This window comes from Erinaceus europaeus, chromosome 13 (assembly GCF_950295315.1).
Source record: "Erinaceus europaeus chromosome 13, mEriEur2.1, whole genome shotgun sequence".
NCBI lineage: Eukaryota > Metazoa > Chordata > Mammalia > Eulipotyphla > Erinaceidae > Erinaceus > Erinaceus europaeus.
Window position 1 is genome coordinate 69135460 of NC_080174.1, and position 25120 is coordinate 69160579.

Sequence of the window (25120 nt, forward strand, 5' to 3'; positions counted from 1 at the left end):
GATCTGGGTTCAAGCACCCGGCTCCCCACCTGCAGGGGAGTCACTTCACAAGCAGTGAAGCAGGTCTGCGGGTGTCTATCTTTCTCTCCCCCTCTCTGTTTTCCCCTCCTCTCTCCACTTCTCTCTGTCCTATCCAACAATGATGACATTAATAACAACAACAATAATAACTACAACAATAAAACAACAAGGGCAACAAAAGGGGATAAATAAGTAAATAAAATAAAAAAAAAAACCAGCATGTTGGGCTTAAAAGCTTAAGGTCCGTAGCATCACATGTGCCAAGTGGGTGCTTTGGTGTTCTTTCTCTATAGTAGATAAATATATATTTGAAAAAAGAAAAGAATAATAACCCCCTGAGTTTTATTGACTTGCTTTCCTTCCCTCCCTTTCCCCTTTCCTTTCTCTTTCTTTTTCTTCTCTCCTCTTTTCCTCTTCATCCTCTTTCCTACCCTCACTCTGCCCTCCCCCCTAATTCTGGAACTTTGGTTTGTCAGTATTAATAAATAAAATTTGTTTTACCCGCATATCCTTTCAACATAGAGAAAATGCACTTTGCTCGGTGTTTATTTTAGGCAGAAGTATCTTGCATCATCTCCACTATTGTGGGAAGCTCTACAGGCTCCTAAACAAATTAATCTGGATCATTTTATTTATTTATTTTTTAAACAAAAGAGACTTGTGTTTATTTTTCTGCCTCCTTTTGTTGTTCCCTTCTCCATTTCCCTTCTTTGTCCTGCTTAACCTCGTCTTTGTTTTGTAGTACAGGAGAAGACGTTTCTTTCTCTCTGAAAGCAGTTTGTTTTGAAATTCTGCAGTTGGAGACAACATAGGACAGGTGATCCACAAACCCTTAGTGAGAAGGGGAGTTTTGCATAGAGCAGTTCCCAGGGGCAAAAGGCTCAGGAAGAGGCTGGCATCAATATTTACCTGAGGAAAGACAGTGCTGGACCAGAAGACGTGAACTGATTCAAATGTTTTCTTTTCTGCTTCAGATATGGTATTAACAAATTGGTGAGACAGCAAGCCTGGCAGGATAACTGCGTTGCACTGGAGACCAGGTGGTGGCATACCCTGCAGGCTAAGCATACATTTTACCATGTGCAAGGACCCAGGCTCAAGCCTCCGGTCCTCACTTTCAGGGGGAAAGCTTCAGGAGCAGTGAAGCAAGACAGCAAGTGTTTTTCTACCTCCCCCTTCCCTCTCAGTCTCTCTCTGCATATATATAAAAGAATTTTGGTTGTCGTCCGGGAGGTGCTGCAGTGGATAAAGCAAGGGACTCTCAAGCAAGAGGTCTCAGGTACAATCCCTGGCAGCACATGTACCGGACTGATATCTGGTTCTTTCTCTCTCTCTTCCTGTCTTTCTCATAAATAAATAAATAAATAAATAAATAAATAAATAAATAAATAAATAAAATTGGAAAAAAACTTTTTTGCTCTATACTCCCAAAAGGGGAGAAATGTTAGGGGGAGGATGACTGGAGGGTTCTGAACCCCACATCCATTGGGACCCTGAGAGAGAAGAGGAAGAAAAAAGGAAGGACACTAAGAGATAGTGATAAGTGTGGGTGTGACTTGGATAAAAAGGGGGGCAGGGCCATAGAAAGGATGGGAAGAAATGGATATTTAAGGATAGTGGATGGTTATGGAAGTGAGAATCAACCCGTCTGTGATCTTAGGAGCCCTGCTGAGGTTCCCAGTGGAGGGAATGGGCACACGGAACTCTGGTGGTGGGAGGGGTGTGGAATTGTATCCCTGTTGTCTTGTAGTTTTGTGAAGCGGTATTAAATCACTAATGGAGAAGAAAAAGAAAAAAAGGATCAGGGTGGGGCTGGACAGGGAGGAGTACGCCTTAGAGCGCATGTGTTACAGTGCATGAGGATCTTTATGAGTCGTGAAGCAGTGCTGCAGGTGTCTCTCTCTTTCTCTCTCTCTCTTTCTCCTTCCTTCTCAATTTATCTCTGTCTCTATTCAATAAAATAAATGTATATAATTTTTTAAAAAAAGATAAAGGCATGGAGACTAAATAAAAATTGTACATGAATGTTGTAAAAAAAAAAAAATCTACCGGGTGTCGGGCTGTAGCGCAGCGGGTTAAGCGCAGGTGGCGCAAAGCACAAGGATCAGCAGAAGGATCCCAGTTCGAACCCCGGCTCCCCACCTGCAGGGGAGTCGCTTCACAGGCGGTGAAGCAGGTCTGCAGGTGTCTATCTTTCTCTCCTCCTCTCTGTCTTCCCCTCCTCTCTCCATTTCTCTCTGTCCTATCCAACAATGATGACAACAACAATAATAACTACAACAATAAAGCAACAAGGGCAACAAAAGGGAATAAATAAATAAAATAAAATATTAAAAAAAAAATCTACCCCCACTATGCTGGGGCTTTTGTACTGTGGTGTCTTTTCCTGTATCTCTCTCTCTGTCTTTCTGTTTCTTTTTTTCCCCTTTATTGGGGGATTAATGTTTTACATTTGACGGTGAATACAATAGTTTGTACATGCATAACATTTCTCAGTTTTTCACCTAACAATACAACCCCCACTAGGTAGGTCCTCTGTCATCCTTTTCCAGGACCTGAACTCTCTCCCCCACCCCCACACCCAAGTTTTTTATTTTGGTGCAATACACCATGTCTTTCTGTTTCTTTTTCTAAAAAAATTAATTTATTTATTCCCTTTTTTTGTTGCCCTGTTGTTTTTATTGTTGTAGTTATTATTGTTGTCTGTCTTCGTTGTTGTGTAGGACTGAGAGAAATGGAGGGAGGAGGGGAAGACAGAGAGGGGAGAGAAGGACAGACACCTGCAGACCTGCTTCACCGCCTGTGAAGGGACTCCCCTGCAGGTGGGGAGCCCAGGGCTGGAACCCGGCTCCTTACGCTGGTCTTTGTGCTTTATGCCACGTGCACTTAACCCACTGCCCTACCGCCGGCGTCTTTCTATTTCTATATAAGTTATCCCAGAGTGGTGAAATCCCAGAGGAGACCAAAAAAAAAAAAGTGTAACATATTTGAACAGCTATGTACACGTTGCCTTTGATGCCTGTGGATTGTAGCTAGTGAAGACCTCTCGGTAGCTTGGGTAATTTTATTTTTATTGCAGCTGGTTCAGTATTAGACATGCCTCTTGACAGTCCTCTCTTCCATCTGTAAGTGGGAGTGAATGTTAGCATTCTGGAAGGTCACACAGGACTTGAATTCCCCGCAGTTTACCTGCACTTTTCTTTGGGAAGCACATTTAGGGGTTACAAATTCCCACCTCTCAGAGCTTAGAAATCACCCTCTTCAGACTCTGTCCTACACTGGTTTTATCTAAATAGCTACTTTTGTCATCATCCTCAATTTTCTCCCCTCAGTCTTTCCTGTTAATCAGTCACTAGAATCTCCACTATCCTTGATTCTGTTAACTAACAAGCAACACCTGTCCACTCTTTTTTACCAAACCTGTCTCATTTGACTTTTTTTTTTTAAATTTATTCCCTTTTGTTGCCCTTGTTTCTTTTTTCTTTCTTTTTCTCTAAGTTTTAGAGATTCTTTTTTTTAATTTTTAAATTTTTTTATTATATATTTTTATTTATTGGATAGAGACAGAAATCGAGAGGGAAGGGAGGGATAGAGAGGGGGAGAGACAGAGAGACACCTGCAGCACTGCTTCACCACTTGTGAAGCTTTTCCCCTGCAAGTGGGGACTGGGGGGCTCGAACCCAGGTCCTTCTGTATTGTAACATGTGCACTCAACTAGGTGCACCACAACCCGGCCCCAATGCTGTGATTTCTTGTACTACCTCTCTCTCTTTCTCTCTCTTCAAAGCAAAACAAAACATGACTGCTTATTATTTTTGGATAAAGCCAATCTCTTTCTTTCTCTTTCCTCTCCTATTTTCATTTTTTTTTTTTTTTTAAAGGATGGTTGGTCTGGACTTTTACTATCCTGCCTTCACTTCCTTTATTTATTCCTTTTTGTTGCCCTTGTTGTTTTATTGTTGTTGTGGTTGTTGGATAGGACAGAAAGAAATGGAGAGAGGAGGGGAAGACAAAGAGGGGGAGAGAAAGATAGACACTTGCAGGCCTGCTTCATTGCTTGTAAAGTGACTCCTTTGCAGGTGCGGAGCCGGGGGCTCAAACCCAGATCCTTACGTCGGTCCTTGTGCTTTGCACCACCTGCGCTTAAGCTGCTCCGCTACCGCCCAACTCCCCCTCTCCTCTTTTCTTCTCTCCCCATCCTTCCCTTCATTATTTCCCCTCGGTAACTGCTGATTCAGCTACATTAAAAATTTTAAATATATTTATTTATTGATTGGATAGAGACAGTCAGAAATCGAGAGGGAAAGGGGAGATAGAGAGGGAGAGACAGAGAGACACCTGCAGCCCTACTTCACCGCTCACAAAGCTTTCCTCCTGCAGCTGGGGACTGGGGGCTTGAACCCAGGTCCTTGTGCATTGTAACATGTGCGCTCAGCCAGGTGCTGCACCACCTGACCCCTCAGCTACAGTTTTACAACATCAGACTTGCTGCTTTTAACATGTCGCACCCCATTTCATCTCAAGTAACAGCTTATTGCCTCATAGGGACCTGCCATCTGTTCTGAACCCAGAGGCCCATACAGTTGACAGCCTGAGTGCTGTCGCCTCAACAGGCCCAGCCTCTTCCTCTTTGAGCATGCTCTGCTCTTTTCTCCCCACCCTTTTCCTGGCTTGCTCTTGCCCACTTCTCTTTCAGCTTTATCACCAGACCACAGGCTTTCACAGAAGACAAATCTTGGAGGGGAAAAGTCAGGTTATCTAGCCGGATAGCTTGTCACCACTGCTGCTGCATAGTGATGAGAACAGCCTTCCTCCTTGAAAGTGAAACTCCTCAGGTGGCGCAGGTGGTGGGAGTGGTGTGGTCCTAAGCCAGGGCTCCACACATGCGGAGCAGCCACTTTACTGCCAAGCTACCTCCCCAGCCCCTAAAAGCAACAGATTTCTTGATTTTGAATCTGACTGTATCACTTATTAACTGTGTGTCTTTAACCTCCCTTGTTTATCTTCCTGGTTTATAAAGTACAAGTAATAGCACCTACCTCATGGCATAATTGTGAAGATTAAATATTTGTATCTTTAAATTTTTTTGTCTGTTCTTTTTTTTTTTTAAATTTCTTTATTGGGGAATTAATGTTTTACATTCAACAGTAAATACAATAGTTTGTACATGCATAACATTCCCCAGTTTTCCATATAACAATACAACCCCCACTAGGTCTTCTATCATCCTTCATGGACCTGTATTCTCCCCACCCACCCACCCCAGAGTCTTTTACTTTGGTGCAATACACCAATTCCAGTTTAGGTTCTACTTGTGTTTTCTTTTCTGATCTTGTTTTTCAACTTCTGCCTGAGAGTGAAATCATCCCATACTCATCCTTCTGTTTCTGACTTATTTCACTTATCATGAATTTTTCAGGGTCCATCCAAGATCTGCTGAGAACAGTGAAGTCACCATTTTTACAGCTGAGTAGTATTCCATTGTGTATATAGACCACAACTTGCTCAGCCACTCATCTGTTGTTGGACACCTGCGTTGCTTGCAGGTTTTGGCTATTACAAATTGTGCTGCCAAGGACATATGTGTACACAGATCGTTTTGGATGGATGTGTTGGGTTCCTTAGGATATATCCCCAGGAGAGGAATTGCAGGGTCATAGGGTAGGTCTATTTCTAGCCTTCTGAGAGTTCTCCAGACTGCTCTCCACAGAGGTTGGACCAAGTGACATTCCCACCAGCAGTGCAGGAGGGTTCCTTTGACCCCACACCCTCTTCAGCATTTGCTGCTGTTACCTTTTCTGATGTATGACATTCTCACAGGAGTGAAGTGATATCTCGTTGTTGTCTTGATTTGCATTTCTCTGACAATCAGAGACTTGGAGCATTTTTTCATGTGTTTCTCGACCTTTTGGATCTCTTCTGTGTTGATTATTCTGTCCATGTCCTCCCCCCATTTTTGGATGGGGTTATTTGTTGTCTTGTTGTTGAGTTTGGCAAGCTCTTTATATATGTTGGTTATTAAACTCTTATCTGATGTATGGCATGTGAAGATCTCGCATTCTGTGAGGGGTCTCTTGGTTTGGGTAGTGGTTTCTTTTGCTGTGAAGAAGCTTTTTAATTTGATGTAGTCCCATAGGTTTATACTTGCCTTAGTCTTCTTTGTAATTGGATTCATTTCATTGAAGATGTCTTTAAAATTTATGCAGAAAAGAGTTCTGCCAATATTTTCCTCTAAGTATCTGATAGTTTGTGGTGTAACATCTAAGTCCTTGATCCACTTAGAATTTACTTTTGTATTCGGTGAAATACAGAGATTCAGTTTCATTCTTCTGCATGTTTCAACCCACTGTTTCCAACACCATTTGTTGAAGAGACTCTGCTTTCCCCATTTAATAGTCTGGGCACCTTTGTCAAAGATTAGATGTCCATAGGTTAAAAAAATTTTTTTTAAATATTTATTTTCCCTTTTTTATTATTTTTATTATTTTTTTAAAATTTTCTTTATTGGGGAATTAATGTTTTACATTCAACAGTAAATACAATAGTTTGTACATGCATAACATCCCCCAGTTTCCCATATAACAATACAACCCCCACTAGGTCCTCTGTCATCCTTCTTGGATCTGTATTCTCGCCACCCACCCACCCCAGAGTCTTTTACTTTGGTGCAATATGTCAATTCCATTTCAGGTTCTACTTGTGTTTTTTTTTTTTTTTTCTGATCTTGTTTTTCAACTTCTGCCTGAGAGTGTTATTTTCCCTTTTGTTGCCTATTATTTGCATCTTTTTTTTTTCTTGCTTCTTTTTTTTAATGGAACTAATACCTTGGTACACACACACACAAAAAAAAAAGGATACACAATACTAAAATTGATGGATACTAACTTCTGGAAGGTAGTCATTTTTAAAAATAAATACTTGTCATATTTGTTTATTTAATTTTGGAGGGTAGTAAGAGTGAATTGGAGCATTTCCGGGTATTTCTGTGGGCCATATATATTTTTTCCCTCCAGGGTTATTGCTGAGGCGGTGCTGGCGCTATGAATTCAGTGCTCCTGGCAGCAATTTTTCACTTTTTATTGGATAGGACAGAGAGAAATTGAGAGGGGAGAGGGAGATAGAGACAGACAGACATCTGCAGACCTGCTTCACTGTTTGTGAAGCGACCCTCCCCTGCAGGGGGGGAGCAGGGGGCTTGAACTGGGATCCTTGTGTGGGTTCTTGTACTTCAGTTTACAAGCGCTTAATCTGGTGCGCTACTGCCCGGCCCCCTGTGTATCTATTCTTTAGAGAACTGTCTATTCATATCTTCTGCCCACCTTATTATTATTATTTTTTTTTGAGCTGTATGAGTTCTTCATAGATGTTTGATATCAACCACTTGTCTGAAGTGTGGTGTGCAAATATCTTTTCCCATTTGCTGATTTCCTGTGTATTCTGATGGAATTTTCTTTTACTATGTAGAAACTTTTCATTTTGATATAGTTCCATTTGTTCATTTTTGGTTTTGTTTCCATTGCCCATGGGGTGGACTTTCCAAATACATCTTTAATGTTGAGGTCCTGAAATGTTTCACCGATGTCTTGTGTTATATAGTTTCAGGTCTAATATTTAGATCTTTGATCCATTTTGAGTAAATTTTGCTGCATGGTGTTAGATGGTGGTCTAGTTTCATTTTTCTACATGTGGTTGTCCAATTCACCCAACACCATTTTTTTTATTAGTGATTTACAAAATTACAAGATAAGGAGCTGGGTGGTGGTACACCTGGTTGAGCGCACATGTTACAGTGTGCAAGGACCCAGGTTCAAGCCTCCAGTCCCCACCTGTAGAGGGAAAGCTCTGCAAGTGGTAAAGCAGTGCTGCAGGTGTCTCTCTGTCTCTCTCCCTCTCTATCATCCCCTTCCCTCTCGATTTCTGGCTGTCTCTAACCAGTAAGTAAATAAAGACAAAAAATATATATAAGATAATAGGGATATAATTCCTCACCGTTCTCACCACCCAAGGCCTCTGGACCCCCAAGGCCTCCACTGGAAGCTATAAAAGTTCTCTAAAGGTTGCAGATATGGGTCATCTAATATTTCTACAGTCATCTATTTTTATATATTTGGCCTTTATCATTATTTCTAGGGTTCCATCTTCTTTTCCTTTCCAGGTCACACATGTATCTATTATTACATCCAAATGTTCTTCCTTTTTTCCTCCTCTCTCTCCAGTTCCTGATGGAGTTGGAGTTCAGAGCCCTCTGGTCATCTTCCCCCTATCATTTCTCCCCCATGGGGAATATGGATCAAAAGTATTTTTGGGGGGTACAGAAGGTGGGAGTTCTGACTTCTGTAATTGCTTCTCCACTGGACATGGGTGTTGGCAAGTCAATCCATACCCCCAGCCTCCTAACATCATTTGTTAAAGAGACTTTCTTTTCCACATTGAGCATGTATTTTTAAAAAATTATTAGTAGTAGTAGTATTTTTTACCAGAGCACTGCTCAGCTCTGGCTTATGGTGGTGCTTGGGATTGAACCTAGGACTTTGAAGCCTCAGACAAGGAAGGCTCTTTGCATACTATTTTCCAACCCCCACCCTCTTTTTTCTATCGAGACAGTGAGAAATTGAGAGTGAAGGAGATAGAGAGGATGAGAGACACTTGCAACCCTGCCTCACCACTCATGAAGCTTACCCCTGCAGGAAGGGGCCAAGGGCTTGGACCCTGGTCCTTAGGCACTGTAATGTGTGCTCTGAACCAGGTACACAAGAATAAATGTATGGAATGTGATTAAAGCCATACTTGGCATTTAGCAAGTCTTAAGTGTTTGCTGCTCATATTGCTCACGATACTGTTATCCGCTTTGTCATCATTAACACAGCCTGACTGGGATTCTGGGGTGTTGGATTTGGATCTGTTTATCTCCCTGTGAATTGAACTTAACTCCTGCAGGTATCTGTTGCCTGTCTTAGCCTGAGAGAGCCTACTAGGAGACTACCCCAGTGCTGTGTCCCTGATAAGCACTGAACCAACCCAATCGGTCCTAGCAGTAAGGCATTTTGCGAACTTGGTTTGATGGGTCCCTCTAGTTTGCTGGAAGTAGCATGCAAAGGCTGGTGACCGAGAAGATAGAAAGGAACTCCTCCTCCTAGACCTGTCTGGTAGATACTCAGAGAAGGTAAGACGTGGCCTACACCTAGTAGTGACAGCCACACACCCACAAATCCCTTGGGGACCATGGTGGCACTCACTCTTGCTTTGTTATTCTTCTGTTGATGTAATCCTTATCCTTATAGTTTATAGTTTACCTAAAGGTGTTGCTTGTGTGTTTGCAGAAGGAGAGGCTGTGGAGACAACCGGGTTTTAATGCAACTTGTGCTGTTTATGGTTTTGACTCTGGGGCATGTGTCCTTGGGCATGTCTGCTGTCTGCTCTGAGCTTCAGTGTTTTCACTTGTTAAATGAGACCAATAATCAGAATTAACACAGGAAGCGTAATGGCAAGCTATTAAAAGCTACTCAATAAATGGAAGTCATTGTTCTCAAAGTAGGAGAGGTTTAGGAGTAGAGAAAGATTAACAGTTCATCACTGTCCGTGGGCATTGTGCTAGGCTCTTGACCCACTTAGATTCCATTTGTTTTTCCTTATGGCTTCTCTTTGAGGTTGGCATTATGAACCTTGCCTTACAAATGAGGAAACAAATGAAGTAATTTGCTTGAGGTTTCATGTGAAGTTAAAAAAAAAAAATAGCTAGGTTTGTTTTATTTCAAAACCTAAGGTTTTTCCTGAACACTCTTGAGGCCCAGTGAAATAGCTCACTTTGGATAGTGTGTTTCTTTACCATGTGTGTGTCCCAGGTTCCAGCCTGGCCCCCTCTGCATTGAAGGAAGTGTTAATGCTGTGGTCTCTTCCCACTCTCTCCCTCTGCTTCTTGCTCCTCTCCCTCTCTGTCTCTATTAAAAACAAACAAACAAACAAACAAAAAAACTACAAAATACTCTGATGTCAAAGAAGTTCTGTGAAAGGAAGACCTTCAGAATCCAGAGAGATGACTAGAAGGAAGGCATGTGTGGCTTGGGATGGAGGGAGAAAGAGGGGAGTTGTAAGAGGAGGAAGGAGTTGATACTGAGATTTTGAGGAGAGGTGGCCAGGAATAGGAGAGAGGACACATGTATGCAGGAATGAGGGCAGCATGTGTGGGAATGTGTCTGTTGAAACTGGGCAGTCTCTGGGAGGTGGATTGGGATGAGAGAGGCAGGCCCACTACAAATTGCTCCACATCCCATTTCAACCAGTTTGAACCTGAAACTAGCAATCAGAAGTGTGCTACTGAACTTTTTAGAGCAGGAAGAGGCGGGCCGGGTGTGATGCACTCAGTTGAGCACACAAGTTATCATGCTCAAGGACGCAGGTTCAAGCCCTCAATCCTCACCTGCAGGGGGATCTTTGCAAGTGATGAAGCAGTATTGCAAGTATCTCTCTTTCTCCTTTTTTTTTTTTTTTTTTTTAATATTTGTCTATTTAATCCCTTTTGTTGCCCTTGTTTTATTGTTGTAGTTATTATTTTTGTTGTTGTTGGATAGGACAGAGAGAAATGGAGAGAGGAGGGGAAGACAGGGGGAGAGAAAGATAGACACCCGAGGACCTGCTTCACCGCCTGTGAAGTGACTCCCCTGCAGATGGGGAGCCGGGGGCTCAAACTGGGATCCTTATGCTGGCCCTTGTGCTTTGCTCCATCTGCACTTAACCTGCTGCGCTATAGCCCAACTTCCTTCTTTCTCCTTTTTCTATTACATTCCTTCCTCTCAGTTTCTCTCTGTCCTATCAAATGAGAAAGAGAGAGAGAGAGAGAGAGATAGAGAGAGAGAAGAGAATATGGTCCCTGGGAGCAGTGGATTTGTCCTGTAGGCACAGAGCACCAGCCATATCCTTGATGGCAATAAAAATAAAATTGAAAAAAATAGAGCAGGGAGAGATGAAATCAGAGTTTAACCTGTCCAAGCCCAGAAGCTCCATTTGGTAGGGAAAACCTTTCAGTCTGGAGCCTCTTGAAGTAACAGTGAGGAGAGGGTGGTCTGGAGGAAGGCTTCTATGAGGAGTCTGATAACCCAATGGAAACTTACTGGGAGCCCAAGGGGAGAGCTGAGCAGATGGAGGAGGCTGACAGAAGGAAGAACCTAGGGAAAGGGCTCAGAAGTCAGCACAGCTATAGCTGGTTCCTACACAAGTATGGAATACCTGACAGACATACTCAGTATATCATGAGGGGCTGAGATGAGACAGAATAAGCTGCCTTTAGAGTTCATTGTCAAGGCTGTAGTTCTGTAGATGAGAAAGAAGAGCTAGAGCTGCCATTATGATAGTCTAGGACACATACGACTATTTAAATTTAATTTAGTTGGCCAGGGAGACAGCATAGTGGCTATGCAAAAAAAAAAAAACAAAAACCTTTCCTGCCTGAGCCTCCTAGGTCCCAGGTTCAGCTCCTGACACCCTCATAAGCCAGAGTGGAGAAGCATGCTGGTAAGAAACAAACCGGGCTGTAGCGCAGCGGCTTAAGCGCAGGTGGCGCAAAGCACAAGGACCAGCATAAGGATCCCGGTTCGAACCCCGGCTCCCCACCTGCAGGGGAGTCGCTTCACAGGCGGTGAAGCAGGTCTGCAGGTGTCTATCTTTCTCTCCCCCTCTCTGTCCTCCCCTCCTCTCTCCATTTCACTCTGTCCTATCCAACAATGACAACAACAATAATAACTACAACAATAAAACAACAAGGGCAACAAAAGGGAATAAATAAATAAAATAAATATTAAAAAAAAAGGAACAAAACAAAGAAAAATTAAAAGTAATTTAGAGACCAAGGAGATAGCACAGCAGTAGTATACAAAACTTGCATGTGGTGGTCTGGGAGGTGGAGCAGTAGATAAAGCATCAGACTCTCAAGCATGAGGTCCTGAGTTCAAACCCCAACAGCACATGTACGAGGGTGATGCCTGGTTCTTTCTCTCTGTCCTCCTATGTTTCTCATTAATAAATAAATAAAATCTTAAAAAAAAAAAAAAAGACTTGCATGTGGGAGGTGCCAGGTTCAGTGCCCAGCATTGCATGTGCCAGAGATGAACAGTACTTTGGTTTCTCTCTTTCCTGCTCTCTTACTAAAATAAAAGAAATACATATTTTATAATAATTTTAATAATAATGATAAAAGTTTACAAATTAAAGTTAAGCTGGCAGAATAGCTCACCTGGATAGTGCATCTACTTTGCCGAGGTGCTCAAGCCTAGGTTCAAGCCTGGCCCCCACCAATTTGGAGGAAGCTTTAGTTCTGTGGTGTCTTCCCTTCGTCTCCCTCTCTTTATAGCGGAAAAAGTCAACCCGGGGGGGCAGGCAGTGGTGCACTCTGGTAAGTGCCCATATTGCCAAGTGCAAGGGCTCCGGTTCAAGACGCCACTCTCCTCCTGCAGGATGTCCGCTTCATGACCAGTGAAGCTGACCTGCAGGTCTCTCTCTCTCTCTCTCTCTCCCCTCTCCCCCGCTCCTGTCTAACAAAAATTAGAAAGAAAAAACTGGGAAATGTTATGCATTTATAAACTATTGTATTTACTGTCCAATGTAAAACATTAATTCTCCCATAAAGCAATTAAAAAAATTAGAAAGGAAAAAAAAAAAGGAAAAAATGGCCTCTGGGAGCAGTGGATTCATAGTGTCAGCAATAGCCCTGGTGGCAATAAACAAACAAAACAAAACAAAACAAAACAAAAACCAAAAAAGCCCAATCCAGAGTGGTAAAGCCCCGGCAATGACAAAAACAAATAAAGTGTGATTTAATTTAGACAGACAAAATGTAAAAATTGCGCTTTGCTGTAGCTACATCTTACATACTGAAGGCGCCACTGTTGTGACACTGTAGTTGGAGAATATGTCTGGCATCACAGAAAGTTCTGCTTGGGCAGCATAGGTCTAGATCTTGAGGAGCACCTCGAAATAACTAAGGGACCTACACGGGGCGGGGACCAGAACAAGAGGGAGAGAAGCAGTTTTGTTCCCCACCTGCCCTCACTGACTCTTACTAAGGAGATAAATTAAATAATATTGTAATCTTGGTAGGTCGAAAGATAGCTCACCCAGTACAGCACTTGGCTGGAGCCCCAGCACCGTGTAGGGAACTCCTTGGATGGTAGAGCAGTATTGTGGTGTCTCTTCTCACTCTGTGTCATCCCCTTTCTCCTCTCTCACTCTTCCTTTCTCTGTCTAAGATAGAAGAGTGAGACAATGGACCTAGACAGAGCCACTGAGTGGTGGTGCCATGCCTCAGCGTTGCATTAAAAGAAAGAAAAAAAAAAAAAGACATCACTTCTCAGAGAGTTCTCAAAAGAAAGGGCTACTTGGATTTAGGTTTGAATTGACTTTTTTAAAGACTGAGCCTGGTGTGATGTTCACACTTTACAAAAAGCCCCATCCTTATTGAGTGGGCCTGGACAAATGCTATTGAAATTGAGACCTTGCTTCCTGGCTTTGTCATATAGCTTGGGGCTTTCAAAAGCTCTGGTTTATCTTCTAGAACACATTGTGGCCATGCACAGGACAGCTGACCATTGAAAAAGAAGACAGCAGCCACACAAGGCACATGCTGCTTGTTATCTTTGTGAGGATGAGGATGAGATGCTGGGAGCAGTTGGGTAGCTTGCTCAGGCTCACAGAGCTACTAGTTCAGGCCCAAAATTGAGCCTAAGTCTTTGACTCCAAAGCCTGTGTGTGGTGTATGTGTGTGCTTACTTCGTTGTTCTTTTGCATTTCACTATACAGCAAACAGTAGCTAACTTTGAAAATTCCTGTAAGCCCCACTCAGGAGGTGGTACAGTGGATAAAATCATTGGACTTTTGAACATGTGGTCCTGAGTTTGATCCCCAGCATCACATGTGCCAGAATGACGCTCTGGTTCTCCCCCCCCCCATAAATAAATAAATAAATAATAAATCTGAAAGCAAGAAAGGAAAGGAAAGGAAAGAAGGAAGGAAGGAAGGAAGAAGGAAGGCAAGAAGAGGATCGTTCAAGAGGTAAAGCAGTGGGTCAGATGTTGGATTCTAGAGCAAAGGCCCTGAGTTGATCCCTGGTATCGTATGTGGTAGTGTGGTGCTCTGGTTCTCATTCTCATAAAAAATTAAATCCAAAGAAAAAGAAATAAAAGAAAGTACCTTAAAGTATGGAGCAGAAGAAAACCCACTACTGAGATATGACTGCTGTTGGCATTCTGGTGCGTAGACTCCCCTGGCCTGTGTGTCTGTGTCTGTATATATGTGTAGACATACACTCCAGTTCTTTCTGGTTCATAGAGACGAATCAGGACACGTTCTTACCTGCCATCTACAGTTCCTTATCAGCAGTTCTGAAATCTTAAAAGCTCTAAAGACATATTATCATGATCATTATTATTACTATTATTTTTTTTGTGTGTGTGTGTGTGTGTGCGCACACATTTGACCAAGCCCAATTTGACAATAAGACTTGCTTGAGGGATTAGGCGGTAGTGCAGCAACCCGCAGGTGAATAAGGATCCCGGTTCAAGCCCCCCCTTCCCCACCTGTAGGGGGCTTCGTTTCACAAGCAGTGAAGTCTGAAGGTGTCTATCTTTCTCTCCCCCTCCCTGCCTCCCCACTTCTATTTGTCTCTGCCCTATCCAACAACAACATCAATGACAACTATAACAATAACGACAACAACAGGGCAACAAAATGGGAAAAAATGGTCTCTAGGAGTAGTGGATTTGTCAGTGCAGGCACAGAGCCCCAGCAATAACCCGGAGGCAAAAAAAAAAAAAAAAAAAGACTTGCTTGAATTGACATGAGACTATTTATAGGTTTTATCCAATTAAATGTCACTACTTATAAATTGCACTATGGAGGTATTCAAGTAGGTATTGCTTTAGATTTTCTGTGGATGTTATACACTATGACATGGATAATGTATTACGTGGCTAACTCCTCCCTCACCCCTCCCAGCAAGTTTCAAAACCCGCTTGGCTCCAAGGGTTTTAGATAATGGAGTATAGATTATAAACCTGTATTCTACTCTACACTGTTTGGACTAAGAAAGGAGCCTTGAGGGTCATTGTTATCTATTCAGCAAAGTATAGGAAAGGGCTTTGGGTTCTGTCAGTGTGCAGTACCTAGATTTTTTTTTTTTATTGTTGTAGCTATTATTATTGTTGTTATTGATGTCGATAGAGAGAAATGGAGTGAGGAGGGGAAGACGGGGAGAGAAAGACAGACACCTGCGGACCTGCTTCACTGCCTGTGAAGCGACTCCCCGGCAGGTGGGAAGCCAGGAGCTGGACCCCGGATCCATACGCTGGTCCTTGCGCTTTGCGCCACCTGTGCTTAACCCGCTGCGTTACCGCCGGACTCCTAGAATTTTTTAAAAACTATTTATTTATGTATTCCCTTTTGTTGCCCTTTTTTTAAAAATTGTTGTAGTTATTATTGTTGTCATTGTCGCTGGATAGGACAGAGAGATATGGAGAGAGGAGGGGGAGATAGAGGGGGAGAGAGACACCTGCAGACCTGCTTCACCGCCTGTGAAGTGACTCCCCTGTAGGTGGGGTTCCGGGGCTCGAACCGGGATCCTAACGCCGGTCCTTGCGCTTTGCGCCACCTGCGCCTAACCCCTTGTGCTACAGCCCGACTCCTGAACTCCTAGAATTTTTTAAAAATATTTATTTATTCTCTTTTGTTGCCCTAGTTTTTATTATTGTAGTTATTGTTGTTGCCGTTGTTTTTGGATAGGACAGAGAGAAATGGAGAGAGGAGGGGAAGACAGAGGGGGAGAGAAAGACAGACACCTGCAGACCTGCTTCACCGTTTGTGAAGCAACTCCCCTGCAGGTGGGGAGCCCGGGGCTCGAACCCGGATCCTTACGCTGGTCCTTGTGCTTCCTGCCACGTGCACTTAACCCACTGCGCTACTTCCGGACTCCCTCCCCTGGTCTTATTGACTAGAATTTGAAAAGAAAATAGAGCACCCTGCGTGTTTCTGTAGATCAAGTTGTAGCCAGAGGCCACAAGGATGGGGGCGGGGTGGGGGTGGGGGTGGGAATGAGTCCTTGTTGCCAAAAAGCTTCTGGTGTAACTAAAGAAGTAAGACAAAGAATAAAACACAGTGACAGATTCATATGATTGAGTGTTAGAGGAGACAACAGGAGAAAGCTCTTTGAAGGAAATGACTCCTGAACTGAGCCTTGAAATATCAGTTTGTGATTCACCATATGAAGGTGGTATTATGATATACTCAGAATTAGGGATAGGGTGAGCATATATACTATTATATATGTAAATATATATAATAATAATTGTAAATAGAGGGCTGGCAAAATAGCTCAAATGCATAGATGGCCCAGGTTTGAGCCTCAGCACCACATGTGAATACTACTAGAGGTGGGAAAGCTCCTATGCTTTGATATCTCTCTCTCTCTCACTATCTTTGTTTCTATCTGAAAAAGTCACATAGCAGAGTGAAATTGCACAAGTGCCAGACCTTGACGACACTGAAGAAGAGATAAATAGAGGCTGGGAGATAGCTCCCTCAGTAGCGTGCACGTTACCATGCTCAAGGAAAGGAAGGGAAGGGTGGAGGGGGTCTTGGTACATGATGGTAGAAAAGGACCTAAACTGGGGCTGAGAATGTGTTGCAGACACTGTATCACAAGGAGATGAGAAATTATACCCATGTAAACCATTGATCCCCCCACCCCCGTAAAGTGATTAAAAAATGTTTAAGAGAGAGCCAGAGAGATAGTTCACCAGGTAAGGTGCTTGTCAGGCACAGTAGCCCTGACACCACATAGGAGTCCTATGGCACTGCAGGAAGTTCCAGTCTTCTTCTAGCGTTTGCCCTTCTTCCGTAGCCAGTCAACAGCGTCAGGTTCCAGTGCTGTGGACTGACTCTCTCTCTCTCTCTCTCTCTTAGTGTCACAAGAGTTATGGTTGGGGGCTCAGTGCCTGCACGATGAATTCAGTGCTCCTGGTGGCCATTCCTCCCTTTCTTTGATAGGACAGAGAGAAATTGAGAGAATAGGGAGAGAGACAGAGCGATATCTGCAGTACTTGTTTATTCATTTTAAAGCTTCCTTCCCACCCCCACCCCCACCCTCTGCAGATGGGGAATAAAGGCTCAAACCTCGGTCCTTATACATGGTAGCATGTGTGTTTAACCAGGTATGCCAACACCTGGCTCCCTCTCTCCTCTTTCTGTCTAAATGAAAAAACAGCTCAGAGTGATGCAATCATGCATGTTTGATGCTCTAGCTCCACCGTCCCCTGCCCCCCCCCCCCAAAAAAAAAAAGTGATTTTAGGACTTGGTGACTGAGTTTGGAGGAAATAAAAAATGTCAAATGTGGGAGTTGGGCGGTAGTGCAACGGGTTAAGCACACATGGTGCAAAGCACAAAGACCCACGTAAGGATCCGGGTTCGAGCTCCCGGCTCCCCACCTGTAGGGGGTTTCCTTCACAGGCGGTGAAGCAGGTCTGCAGGTGTCTATCTTTCTGTCTTCCCCTCCTCTCTCCATTTCTCTCTGTCCTACCCAACAACGACATCAACAGCAATAATAACTACAACAACAAAATCAAGGGCAACAAAAAGGAAATAAATATTTAAAAATCTTAAAAAAAAAAAAAAAGTCCAACAACAGCTATAACTACCATAGCAGTAACAACTACGACAAGGGCAATAAAATGGGAAAAAGAAAAAGAAAAAAACAATCCTCATTAACATGTATTTACCTAAGGAGAATAAATAGATCAAGATGAAACAAAGCTGGAGTAAAATAACTTGTGTGTGGTCCGGGAGGTGGCGCAGTGGATAAAAGCACGGATTCTCAAGCATGAGGTCCTGAGCTCAATCCCTGGCAGCACATGTACCAGAGTGATGTCTGGTTCTTTCTCTCTCTCCGCCTGTCTCTCTTATGAATAAATAAATTAAAAAATATTTATTTAAAAAAATAACTTGTGTGTCTATAAAAATCATTGCAGTAAATAAATGTGAATTCATATCTAAAAAAAAAATAAAAAAACCAAAATGTCAAATGTCGGGAGTCCGGCGGTAGTGCAACGGGTTAAGCCACGTGGTGCAAAGTGCAAGGATTGGCATAAGGATCCCAGTTCGAGCCCCAGCTCCCTACCTGCAAGGGAGTTACTTCACAGGCGGTGAAGCAGGTGTCTATCTTTCCCTCCCCCTCTCTGTCTTCCCCTCCTCTCTCCATTTCTCTCTGTCCTATCCAACAACGAGGACATCAACAACTACAACAATAATAACTACAACAATAAAACAAGGCAACAAAAGGGAATAAATTTATTCCCTTTTGTTGCCTTGTTTTATTGTTGTAGTTGTTGTTGATCTCGTTGTTGTTGGATAGGACAGAGAGAAATGGAGAGAGGAGGGGAAGACAAAGAAGGGGAGAGAAAGATAGACACCTGCAGTCCTGTTTCACTGCTTGTGAAGCGATTCCCCTGCAGGTGGGGAGCCGGGGGCACTAACCGGGATCCTTACACTGGTCCTTGTGCTTAGCGCCACCTGCGATTAACCCGCTGTGCTACCGCCCGACTCCCATAAATAAATATTTTTAAAAATGTCAAATGTCACCTGTTAGATTGAGTGAAAAAAAATTGTAGATCTGTGGTCAGGGAGGTGGCACAGTGGATAAAGTGTTGGACTCTGAAGTATGAAGCCCTGAGTTTGAACTCTGGCAATGCCTGGTTTCTTTTTTTTTTAATTTTTAAAAAATATTTATTTATTTATTCCCTTTTGTTGCCCTTGTTGTTTTATTGTTGTTGTTATTGATGTCATCGTTGTTAGATAGGATAGAGAGAAATGGAGAGAGATGGGGAAGACAGAAGGGGAGAGAAAGCTAGACACCTGCAGACCTGCTTCATCGCTTGTGAAGCAACTCCCCTGCAGGTGAGGAGCCAGGGGCTTGAACCGGGATCCTTACGCTGGTGCTTGCGCTTTGTGCCACCTGCGCTTAACCTGCTGTGCTACCGCCTGGCCCCTCTTTTTTTCTTTATTTAAGATATTTTTTGTTATCTTTATTTATTTACTGGATAGAGACAGTCATAAATTTGAGAGGGGAGGGAGAAATAGAGAGGGAGAGAGACAGAGAGACACCTGCAACCCTGCTTCACTACTCACGAAGCTTTCCCCCTGCAGATGGGGACCAGGGGTTTTGAACCTGGGTCCTTGCATGCTGTAGTATGTGCACCTAATTGGGTGCGCCATCACCACCCCCCCCCGGTTCTCTTTCTTCCTATCTTTTTTGTTATTATTACTAACAGTAAGTAAGTAATAAATAAAATATTTTTATAAGTGTCTTTATTGAATAGAGACCGTCAGAAATCAAGAGGGAAGAGGGAGGTAGAGGGGAAGAGAGACACCTGCAGCCCTGTCTCAGTTTCACTACTTGCAAAGCTTTCCCCCTGCAGGTGGGGAGTGGGGGCTCAAATCTGTCCTTGCGCATTGTATCACATGCGCTCAACCAGGTGCACCACTGTATCACATGCGCTCAACCAGGTGCGCCACCACTCAGCCATAAGTAAAATCTTTTAAAGATATTTTATTTATTTACTAGAAAGACAGGAGGAGAGAACTAGAGCATCACTCTGGTACATGTGCTGCCAGAGATTGAACTCAGGACATCACGTTTATAAATCCAATACTTTATCCACCTCCTGGACCACAGTAAGTAAAATCTTTCTTTTAATAATTTATTTATTTAATTTATTAGATAGAGAGGGAGAAATTGAGAGTGGATGGGGAGGTAGAGAGGGGAGGAGACAGAGAGACACACCTGCAGCCCTGCTTCAACACTCGTGAACAATTACCCGCCTGCAGGTGAGGACCAGGGGCTTGAACCCAGGTCCTTGCACACTGTAATGTGTGTGCTTAACCAGGAGTGCCACCACCTGGCCCCTAGTAAAATCTTTAAAAAAAGGGGGGGGGGTGGGGAGAAAGAAAAGGAAAAGAAAGATAGAAGGGAGTCCAGCACAGCAGGGTAAGTGCTCGTGGCACGAAACTCAAGGACCAGCATAAGGACTCCGGTTCGAGCCCTTGGCTCCCCACCTGCAGGGGAGTCGCTTCACAAACGGTGAAGCAGGTCTGCAGGTGTCTTATCTTTTTCTCCCCCTCTCTGTCTTCCCCTCTTCTCTCTATTTCTCTCTGTCCTATCTAACAATGATGACATCAATAACTACAACAACAATAAAAAACAAGGGCAACAAAGGGGAAAGTAAATAAACATATATGAAAGAATTAGGGAGTCGGGCGGTAGCGCAGCAGGTTAAGCACACGTGGCACAAAGTGCAAGGACCGGCATAAGGTTCCCAGTTTGAGCCCTGGGCTGCCCACCTGCAGGGGGGTTGCTTCACAGGCATTGTAGCAGGTCTGCAGGTGTCTATCTTTCTCTCCCCCTCTGTCTTCCCCTCCTCTCTCCATTTCTCTCTGTCCTATCCGATAACGACGGCATCAATAATAACTACAACAACAAAACAAGGGCAACAAAAGGGAATAAATAAATATTTTAAAAAAGAATTAAACGATTAGAAAAAAAAAAGAAAGAAAAGAGAAAGAAAGGGAGGCAGGAGGAGTACTGAGTTAAGTGTACATATTACCCTGCATAAGGACCCAGGTTCAAGCCCCTAGTCCCCATCTGCAGGAGGTAGAACTTCATGAGCAGCGATACAGGCCTATCTCTCCCTCTCTATCCCCTGTCCCTCTCCATTTTTTCTCTGTCTCTGTAAAATATATAAATAAATTAAAAAAAAAAAAAGAAGTTGTAAGTCTCAGGTTGGAAAAAGGGCTTCTCTATTCCCAGAGTGGGAATAGAGAAGCAGGAAGAACAGAAAGCCATGGCCAAAGAGGGAACCTTAGGACAGCGTGATGGTCAGTCTGGTAAAGAGCTGCTGACAGCTGGCTTCCGTGCCAGACTCAGGAGAGAAGAGATTCCGAGAAGACTGCCCTGTGGCTGGAAACCCCCCAGATTGTGCCTGACAGTTTCCATGCACAGAGTCATGAATGAAGATGTGCCAGTTCTTGCTGGGCCGCGTCCAGGAGAGGTGGTGTGAAGGCCCTGATGAGATGTGGGTCTGCACTGCAACTCTCCAGGCAGTGCACAGACAGAAACTGAATCACAGAGACAGTTCACTTCCTCAGGAGATACCTTTTCAGTCTGGCAGTCAGTAGGAACTACCCAAACGAGGAATCCCCAGGAAGTTCTGACATGCCCAAAATAATGCCACCATTCCTGAGCTAGCCTTGTGCATGTGGTGAAGCCTCACGAAATACATTAAAGCCCCTACTTCATAGATGAAGACACTAAGGCCCAAAGAGAGGAAGTAACACGTCACACAGGAAGATAGATCGGGTCTTCAACTTCAGGTTTCTGGTATTTTCGTGCATCTAACACCTTGAGTGTCTTAAGTACACAGTCTACCCATCAAGGACTATGGAAAGAGCATAAAGAAGACTAAAGTCCCTGCCTCATAGAGATTTCATTTTAGTGGAAAGAGCATCTAATAGGGCGGAGGGTAGATAGCATAATGGTTATGCAAACAAACTCATGCCTGAGGCTCCAAAGTCCCAGGTACAATCCCCCACACCAACATAAGCCAGAGCTGAACAGTGCTCTGATTAAAAAAAAAACACAAAAACAAACATCTAATAAACCAGTGAAGAAAAATAAGATTTAAGGAGCCAAGGTGGTGGCTCACCTGGTTAAACATACACATTACAGTGGGTAGGGACCTGGGTTCAAACCCCCAGGGGGAAAGCTTCATGAGTGGTGAAGCAGGGCTGCAGGTGTCTCTCTCTCCTTCTCTATCTGCCTCTCCCCTCTCAATTTCTCTCTCTCTATCCAATAATTAATTAAATAGAAAAATAAGATTTAATATCAAATAAGCAGCCTGCGAGGTGGTACAGCAGATAAAGTGTTGGACTCTCAGATATGAATTTGCTCCCTGTCATCATGTGCTAGTGTGGTGTTCTGATATGCACTTGTTCTCTCTCTCTCTCATTTTATATATATTTTAAATATTTATTCCCTTTTGTTGCCCTTATTGTTTTTTTATTGTTGTAGTTATTATTGTTGTTATTGATGTCGTCGTTGGATAGGACAGAGAGAAATGGAGAGAGGAGAGGAAGACAGGGAAAGAGAAAGACAGACACCTGCAGACTGCTTCACCGCTTGTGAAGAGACTCCTCTGTAGGTGGGGAGCTGGGGATTCGAACCGGTATCCTTACCCTGGTCCTTGGACTTCGCGCCACCTGTGCTTAACCCGCTGCGCTACCGCCCAGCTCCCATTCTTTCTCTCATTTTAATAGTAAGATGTTGGTTCCCTAACTGTACTGAGATGTCCTGGGAGACTTCTGTACTGAACTCACAGGGATACCTCTGAGCCGTATAAAATTATTAAGATAAACACAGAAAGACGTCTATTGGAACTCAAAGGAACTTCAAGCTTGAGGTAGTTCACAATTTAAACATTAGATGGTGCCATATTCTAGTTGCTAATATCTCTTGATGAAGCTGTTTTTTTTTTTTTTTTTTGTGACTGTTGTGATCAAGATCAAGAAGCATGCAAAAACCGGTGTGGGACATAGTGGATGGTGTTCAATCGAAGTCCAGAGTTTGAGAAGTTGTGTAGTATTTACCAGTCATGCTCATCTCCTTAGTAGACAATCGATAAGATATTTTTAATTTCTTTTGTGTGTTGTATATTACTTTATCCTTCTTTCTTTTTTAAAATTTATAGTTTTTTTTTTCTCTTCAAGATCACCACTCAACTCTCCAACCTATGTGTTACTTTTTCAAACTACTCCTCAGTTACAAGAACTTGAATACATATAATTTAACCCTGTGTAAAAAAGAATTGTTGTTAAATATTGCCTTTTTTTTTTTTTTTTTTTTAAACCAGAGCACTATTCAGCTCTGTTTTATGGTAGTGTGAGGGATTGAACCTGGGACATTGGCGCCTCAGCCATGAGAGTCTTTTTGCCTAATCATTATACTATCTACCCCAGCCTTTCTTTTTCCTTTTTTCTTTTGCCTCCCGGGTTATTTCTGGGGCTCAGTGCCTGCACCACAAATCCACTGCTGCTGGAGACTATTTTTTTTTTTCTCCTTTTTGTTGCCCTTGTTGTTTTATCGTTGTTGTGGTTATTGTTGTTGTTATTGATGCCGTTGTTGTTGGATAGGACAGAGAGAATGGAGAGAGGAGGGGAAGACAGAATGGGGAGAGAAAGAGAGACACCTGCAGACCTGCTTCACCGCCTGTGAAGCGACTCCCCTGCAGGTGGGGAGCTGGGGACTCGAACCGGGATCCTTACACTGGGATCCTAACGCCAGTCCTTGCGCTTTGTTTCACCTGAGCTTAACCTGCTGCGCTACTATTCGACTCCCGTGATTCAGTTTTTGTATATATTGCAAAATAATCACAGTAAATCTAGTTAACATCCGTTCCCACACAGTTGAAAAAAAAAGTTGTTGTTTTCCTTTTCCACCAGAGTTATTGCTGGGGCTTCATGACTGCACAATTCCTCCACTCCCAAGGGACTGACTCTCTTCTCTCTCTCTTCTTTCTGTCTCTCTCATCACTTAAGATAGATGGTGAAGGATTGAGGAGATAGCATAATGGTTATGCAAAAAGACTTTTATGCCTGAGGCTCTGAATTCACAGGTCTAATCCCCAATCCCTGGCACCACCATAAACTAGAGTTGAGCAATGCTCTGGTCTCTCTCTCTCTCTCTCTCTCTCTCCCCCTCTCTCTCCCCCTCCCTCCCTCCCTCCCTCCCTCCCTCTCTCTCTCCCTCTCTCTTTTTCTTTCTCTCTCTCCCTCCACTCCTCTCGATTTCTGGCTGTCTCTGTCCAGTAAATACATAAAGATTAAAAAATTAGAAACTATATATTGAAATTTCACTAGTCACAAATGCAGTTTTATTAGAATGCAACCATATTCATGGCTGCTTATGCTTACTTACGGGCAGAGGTGGATAGTTGTAATAGATGGACCAGCAAGACCTAGGATGTTCATTCTCTGGCTCTGTATAAGTTTGCTGGCACAACAAGGGCAACAAAAGGGAATAAATAAATAAATAAATATTTAGAAAAAGGAAAGTTTGCTGGCTCCTGGTCACATGATGGATAAGACATTACCATATAAAGGAAAATAGAAGAAAAAGGAAGTTGGTTTCTGATGGAATCTTTTTTTTTTTTCCCCTCCAGGCTTATCACTGGGACTCGGTGCCTGCACTACAAATCCACTGCTCCTGGTGGCCATCTCTTTTCCATTGTTGGATAGGACAGAGAGAAATTGAGAAAAGAAGGGAAGAGAAAGAGAGGGAGAGAAAGACAGACAGCTGCAGACCTGCTTTGCCACCGGGATCCTTGTGCTGGTTCTTGCACTTCACACTATGTGCATTTAACCCTGTGCCCTACCACCTGGCCACCTCTAATAGAATCGTTATATAATAGCAGTAAGGGTGTGTGTGTTGTTCATTTGTTTTTTCTTTTTATTTATTTGCTAGGACACAGAGAAATTGAGGAGAGAGAGCTAGAGAGATGGAGAGACACCTGCATTGCTTGCTTCACCACTTGTGAAGCTTCTCCCCAGCAGGTGGGGAGCGGGAGCTTGAACCCAGGTCCTTGAGCATGGTAACATGATAGCTTAACTGGGCACACCACTGCCCACCCCCACAGCAGGAAGGTCGAATATACTTGAGAGTATGGCATTCAGAGTGGAAGGGGACTAGCAATGGGCGGAATCCAGAAGGAAAGAGATTTGGCAGCCATATAAGGGATTTGGGCTTAACTAAAAGCAGAGGGTTTTTAACATATTTTAAATGTGGTGATTAGATTTTTTTTTTTTTTTTACTTTTTTTAAAGCACCAGTCAGAGCCAGAGAAAAAGCTCACTTGGTCGGGCATGTGCCTTGTTATTGCATGTGACCTGGGTTTGAGCCCTGGTACCAGATGAATCTTCAGTGCTGTGATGCCCCTCTCCTTTCCCTTGCTACCCCCATCTGTATCAGAATGAAAAAGTAGAGGGTCGGGCAGTAGCGAAGCAGGTTAAGCACACG

General features: G+C 43.3%; 1 protein-coding gene and 1 long non-coding RNA gene across 4 annotated transcripts in view; one reads left to right on the plus strand and one right to left on the minus strand.

Annotated features, from left to right (window-relative positions):
• INPP5B (inositol polyphosphate-5-phosphatase B) overlaps positions 1–25120 on the plus strand; it is a 96513-nt gene that overhangs the window by 22528 nt on the left and 48865 nt on the right. The gene's annotated exons all lie outside the window — the stretch shown is intronic.
• On the minus strand, positions 699–24087 carry LOC132542906 (uncharacterized). The gene is made up of 4 exons (XR_009553873.1): positions 24024–24087; positions 3025–3144; positions 931–1081; positions 699–812 (listed from the first exon to the last, which is right to left on the minus strand). It is a non-coding gene; the product is annotated as an uncharacterized LOC132542906 (long non-coding RNA).